This window comes from Molothrus aeneus, chromosome 2 (genome assembly GCF_037042795.1).
Source record: "Molothrus aeneus isolate 106 chromosome 2, BPBGC_Maene_1.0, whole genome shotgun sequence".
Lineage (NCBI taxonomy): Eukaryota > Metazoa > Chordata > Aves > Passeriformes > Icteridae > Molothrus > Molothrus aeneus.
Window position 1 is genome coordinate 46,586,308 of NC_089647.1, and position 6,000 is coordinate 46,592,307.

The window sequence follows — 6,000 nt, forward strand, 5'->3', positions numbered from 1 at the left end:
TCTTCATGGTTTGGAAAGCAGTGGAGCCATGCTAGTGGGTGCTTGTGAGCCCACAAGCTCTTTGGGGAAAGGGGCTGCTATCCTCCCCTGGAGAACAGGGCTGAGGGCTGCCCACCTTCCTGGAGGACCCAGGGAAATGCAGGGAATGTGTAGGTAGGGCTGCTGATCTTGAAAGGGAGCTGAAAATATAAACCAGAACAAGTCTCCTTGCTGCATGACTCCCTGCCACCAGCACTGGGAATACTGCTGGGTGAGATGGAATTGGAAAGATCCCTTGGTCTGTTGGGGCAGCTCCCATCTAGCAGGGAGCCCATGCTCTCAAGCATGACCATCAGCAGTGGCTTGAACATTGCCAGGGAGCATTTTAGATTACTTAATTTAGAGAATCACTCAGCAAATACTAGCAGAAATCTGCTATAATTGTCATGATTTCCACTCTCAGCAGGAACTCCCTTTTGTCCTCCCCATGTCAGAAAGCAACACAGCTGTGTCCTGTGGCCCTGTGGTCAGGGCACTTTCTCCATCTCCAGCTCAGCAGCATGCCATGGAAAGGTTGGACCACCTCATCAGTCACTATCTAGTGTGGAATGCACGGCTCTGTGCTCACTGGAGAGGAAAGCCCTGGTGCTCAGGGTGCAGCTTTGCTCCCCAGGGCAGGCTCCAAGGGCTCCCACCCCTGCAAGGGCAGGAGCTGTTCCTGCCTGTGCTGCCCACCCTTGTCTTGACTAAAAACTTCAGTCAAACCTGGGCTGAAGCTCTTCACTTCAGCATGTGCATTTCCAGAAAAAAAACAGTGATATCTAATCACATGCACTCTTCCCCAGCCCTCCTGCAGGTCAGGTTTACCCCACGGGAACCACAGTTAAGGACATTCACAGACATCCCAAGTCACAAATCTCTCTTCCAGTTAGCTAAAACAAGATGTTACAAAAGCAAAACCACCACCAATCTTCTGCATTACCGAATGAAATTAGCCTATTCCTTGATGTGCCTGTGCAATGTGCAGTTTCAGAGCTCTCCAAAAGTGGTTTATAAAAATTTTAACCCATGGATGTTCACTGCTCTGTTTTAGTTCCCAGTGAACACTCAGAATTTGCTGCAAAACTGCAAGCAAGGTGGGATGTAGTCCTGGGATGGTGTTTTGCACACTGCAAAAGGTGGGAGTAAGGAAGTTGATGTCTGTTTTGGGGGGCAAGTATTGTACATATAACAGTGTGCATTCAAGCAGCACAGCACAACTGCTGTAATAGTTTATATTATTTGAACAACATTTAAAATGGGGAAGCCTCAGAAAGCCTCTTGAAGGTTGTCAACACCAATTTTAGTTCTAAGATGCACTCTGTGGTATCAAAGGCCATAATGAAAGATTTCCCAAAGCAAATGGAAGCTTGGAAGACTTATATATCTTATATTTTTTTCTATTTCTTATGTTCCTTTTCTTCTCCTGAAAAACTCTATATAATCTATCCACAAGCAGGTAGTCTGAGAGAAGATTTTATTACTAACAACTACAGACAGCTTCTCCTGTCTGAAAAATAAAGATGGATTCATTCTTTGCTGCTACTCCCAAGAAAATGTCACTTTCCTCACCAGAAAGCAAAGGCAGGCTAGATTTTCTTACCAATTTTTCTAAATTATTTCTAATGTTATAAATTTTTGCTTTTACAGCACAAGTCCTGTGGTTTGACTTTTACTTTAAAACCCTTGTCTCCTGGAGACAAATCTCTCCTGTCATTCAATGCAAATTTCTGACCTTCACACACTAAAAGAAAAGTGATGGGCTATGATCTAATGTGACCCAAAGGTTCAGAAAATTAGAGAACATCCTGAGCTCCAACGCTTATCTTTTAAATTGTATGATTTTTAAATCAATCTACTAATGTGGAGACAGAATTAGGAAAGATAAAGTGTGGTTTGTGGTGATTTTTCTCCCTTCTCCGGCTTTTCTGTACTTTAGGAAAATGGTAATGCAATCCATTGGAGTGAGCTGAGGAAAGTTGTGTCAGCCAAAATCATTGAGTCATGGAAACCTGGGAGCTGCAGCTCTTGAGAGTTCCAGACAGGGGTTGGTGTGCTTTGGGAAAGGAAATGCTGGTTACTGTACGTCATCTGCTTGCTCTGCTGTTGCCCTCTTCCTCCAGGATTGAGGAAATTTGATTGATTTATCCCTTATACTTGTTGGAAATGTTGCTCACTGGGGACTTTGACAACTTTGTTTAATCTCCCTGGGGCTGTGCTTGAAGACTTGAGCAAGTTGCTACTATGAACAGCTCTAATTTGAACCAGGCCCTTGTTACTGTCCATCAGCGCGGGGCTGAGGGTTGTGCTCAGCTGGGAGAGCCAAAGCACACAGCTGAGGGGGGAAGAGTGCAGGAAGCAGAAGCCTCGTGCACAAGCCTTAGCTGGGGGTTACTGCCTGGGGCAGACCCCACCAAGGAGGAACTACTGACACAGCTTAGCCCTGACTCAGTGAAATCAGCCTCTAGAGAGGGTGGGATGTGGCATTAGTTCTATTTCCTGAAATGAGCTCAACAAGTGCTTATAGGCATCAGTGATATGTGAGCAACCATGGGAGGCTCTTACTCCAGGCCTGGTAGCATCCATCTCCAGCAGAAATTTATAATGCTCAGAAAAGTCTTCCTGAGTCTTATTTCCCTCTGTGCACAGGTAAACACTGAGCCCAGGAACCTCAGCGCACCTGAGCAAGAGCTTCTGCTGTGGCAGGGTGTGGTGGCCCAATGTGGGGATCTTGCTGTCTATCCCCAACCTCACAGAAACCAGCATGAGGCAGCTCAAGCTGAGCACAAAAGAAAGTTACAGGGTCGTTTGTAAGTACTGTTTTTTCCTGTTTTCCAGCATATAATAAATATATAGTCTCATTTTGTTAGCATGTACTGATTTTGTGTGTACAATATGGTGTTAAACCTCTGCTGAGTTTTGTATATGTAACATTTTCTGCTGAGCTCCTGATCAAGCAGAGACACTGGGACAATCCCTGGTCCTCTGTGGTGGGGTGCAGAACCACACAGACTGTACTTCCTGCCCCTCCCTGTCCCCATCCCCAGCCCTGTCCCTGCACCCCTTGCTGGGGTGCTGCCTCTTCTTCCTGCTCTTGTTTTTGCCAAGAGACAGGACATCACCTCTCCAGCCCAGGCAGAGCAGGGTACCCTATCCTCCCAACATTCCCAAATGTGAGCTATTGGGGTGGTGGTGGGTTTTGCTGCATAGTTGGTGTGGATGTTTTTTTCCTCGGCAGAAGGAGATGAATGGAGGAGCTGGTGGGTTAGCAACTGGATTTGTCTCTGCTGCAGTGGCATGAATGGGTGACGGATGGTCCAGCCAGGTGGAAAGGAGGTGCTGTCATCCCCTGCTACACAGACCTCTCGTGCTCTTTCAGAGGGAAGGAGTCTCACCAGGGCATCCTACAGGAACCTTCTGGAAGACAGAAGCATTTTGTATGCATCCACAGGGACATCCTCTACACCTGCCCACCTAGGACACCAAGGCTTGGAAAGAACCAGGTTCACTCAAGCCTTTGTGCTCTTCTCCACACACTTCCCAGTACAGTCTTGAGTGCTGGCCAAGATTTGGCCTTCAGAAATCTCATTTGTGTTAGACAATCTCAAACACCAAGTTTGCAACTCCTGTGTGCTTGACCTGTTCCTTAGAGCACCTCTGATATGCCTGGGTTTCTGCAGTTTGCTCTCCAGAAATTTCTGCTGGTCAAATAAGGAGAGAATCTCATTTTCTGGTTTAACTTCTCTCAGATTACTCTGAAGACACCAGTCAAGTTGGAGCTGGATTGTGGCTTTTAAGAAAAGTGCCAGATGATTCCTGCAGTGTGGCTGGTGATGTTTGGCTGAGGCAGAGAAGATGGGAGAGAGAATGAGATAAACCAGAACAAAATGTCATGGGCTATTTTGCTTTGTTATAGAGCCAAACACTGAATACCCTCCAGCTTCATTTCCTGGCTTACCTGCTCCCCACAAACGGCCTGCAAGGACATCATGTTTGATGAGTGGCATTACAAGAAGCCTTTTCAGTTCTCAAGCTCCCCTTTTTTGTCCTCTGCTCCCAAGAGTTATGACGATGTGACCACAGATGTAAGCTTACGTCGGTTCCTGGCATTCTCCACTCCGTGTAGTCTGTTCTTACATAAGAATTGGGGAAGATGCTTGACAAAAAAATTTTCAACTTAAAGCAATGAAACAGTCTTGATGACATCAGTTACTGAGCAGCTGCAGATAAAGAGCTTGGGTTTTTCCCCCCTAAAATGGAGTTACACATTCTTCCTATCAGACCCAAATAAACTCAACGCCAACACTAACCTCATTACTGGGGGAAATGAGGGTGCTTGGGGCACAGAATCAGCACCAGAATGGCTGTGCCTGGTTCTGCATCCTGCCTGCTTGGCAGTGTCAGCAGTAACCCAGCTGGTGTGCTGATACACCCCCATGCTGCTGGAGGATTTGGCTTCTTTCCTTCCTCAGAAGAAGTGCTAGCAACTGGTTGAGCTTGGCTGTTGAATCTGCTTCTGTTTGCAAAGCAAAACTCTCAAACTTCCACACAACCCATAGGAAGAATATACAAATACTAGGAAATATATAAATCAGAGGAATGGGCCAAGAGGTGCCTTGAAAGTACTTTTCACAACTTTTACCTGTTGAAATCCTGATGCTCCTAAGCAGATGCTTTGACTTTCCAATATCCAGGCAGCTTTGGTATTTGAGCTGCTAAAATCAGAACCAAGAACTTTCTGAAATGGTAACAAATTGCTTTGTTTGCCCTGGATTGCTCAGTGTTCCCACTGCCTTATTGAACAGTCTGCCTGTGAGCTGTGGTGCCAAACCTTTCTGGGTGCCATGCCTTTAGCTCCAAAGACCCCAATACACTTTGCAGAGAGATGCTCTGATGGTGTTGCATCATTCCTGAAAATTGTAGTTTTTTCTGTAGTAAGAACAGAATTATATCTCAGGTTATGAAACTTTACTGCTTCTAAAGGGGGCTTGAGAGGTAAGGCATTATTTTACTGGTTGTGGTATCTGATTTTCCTAAAGCAGGGAAGTTGTACTGGAATCAAGAGCCACTGTGAAGGTCTAAGTGCTAAAATGAAGGTTTTATTGCAAATATGTCTTCTGTAAAGATTTATTTTTCTATAAACATAGAAATATTTTCGTTTGTGCTTAGTGTGCTGGCTATTTTTTTTTATTATTTTCAGATTATTCCTCCATACAGTTTCATAGCTATGCCTTGTCTTCTTGCAGACATTGGCTAACTGCACCATGAGCATTTCTATTGTGTAGAAGTAAACTGAAAACCAGGGTTTGACACAAGGAAAATGTCAACGCATGGATACAGAAGTCAATTTCTTTAATTTCTTTTGTTGGGAGTAAAAACTGCCTTTATTTTTCAGGAACAGCAAAGTGGTAGTGTTTCTTTTATGACAGTACTACTAATAAAATTTCACTGATTATGTTTAAGAATGAGATTTGAGGAAAAAACCATTTCAGTAAAAACTTGTTTTTATGCTACTGCTTATTTAACAAAAGCTTGCTGAGTCACATGCTCCAAAGGGTACTTGAGGGGGAGAGGGATTACAAATTCCACACCAAGATGACAGAAAATGCTTTCAATTTTTAGCTTGGGGTTTTTGAGAACAACTAAATCTTCATTGATTTTTCTAGAGTTCAAAGCTGAACGTACGTAACTGGAAAGAACAGCCCCAGGGAGAACAGAAAAAAGAAATTCATGACACTTTGCATTGATTTAGCCATTATGTCCCACTGGAAAAAGGGATATAGCTGGAAGAGCCATTACACATCATTGTCTCCAAAGATGGCCTTGATATTTGCAAGTACTTACACACAATTACAGCTTTAAGTACAGTAACAAGTGGCCGAGCTTTGCCCTTCCCTCTTTATCTTTTAAGTCACAAAATTGCACAGAGTGGTTCTGAGTCATCCAAAGGAGCCTGAAGAGGTAGGCAAAGCATCACTATGT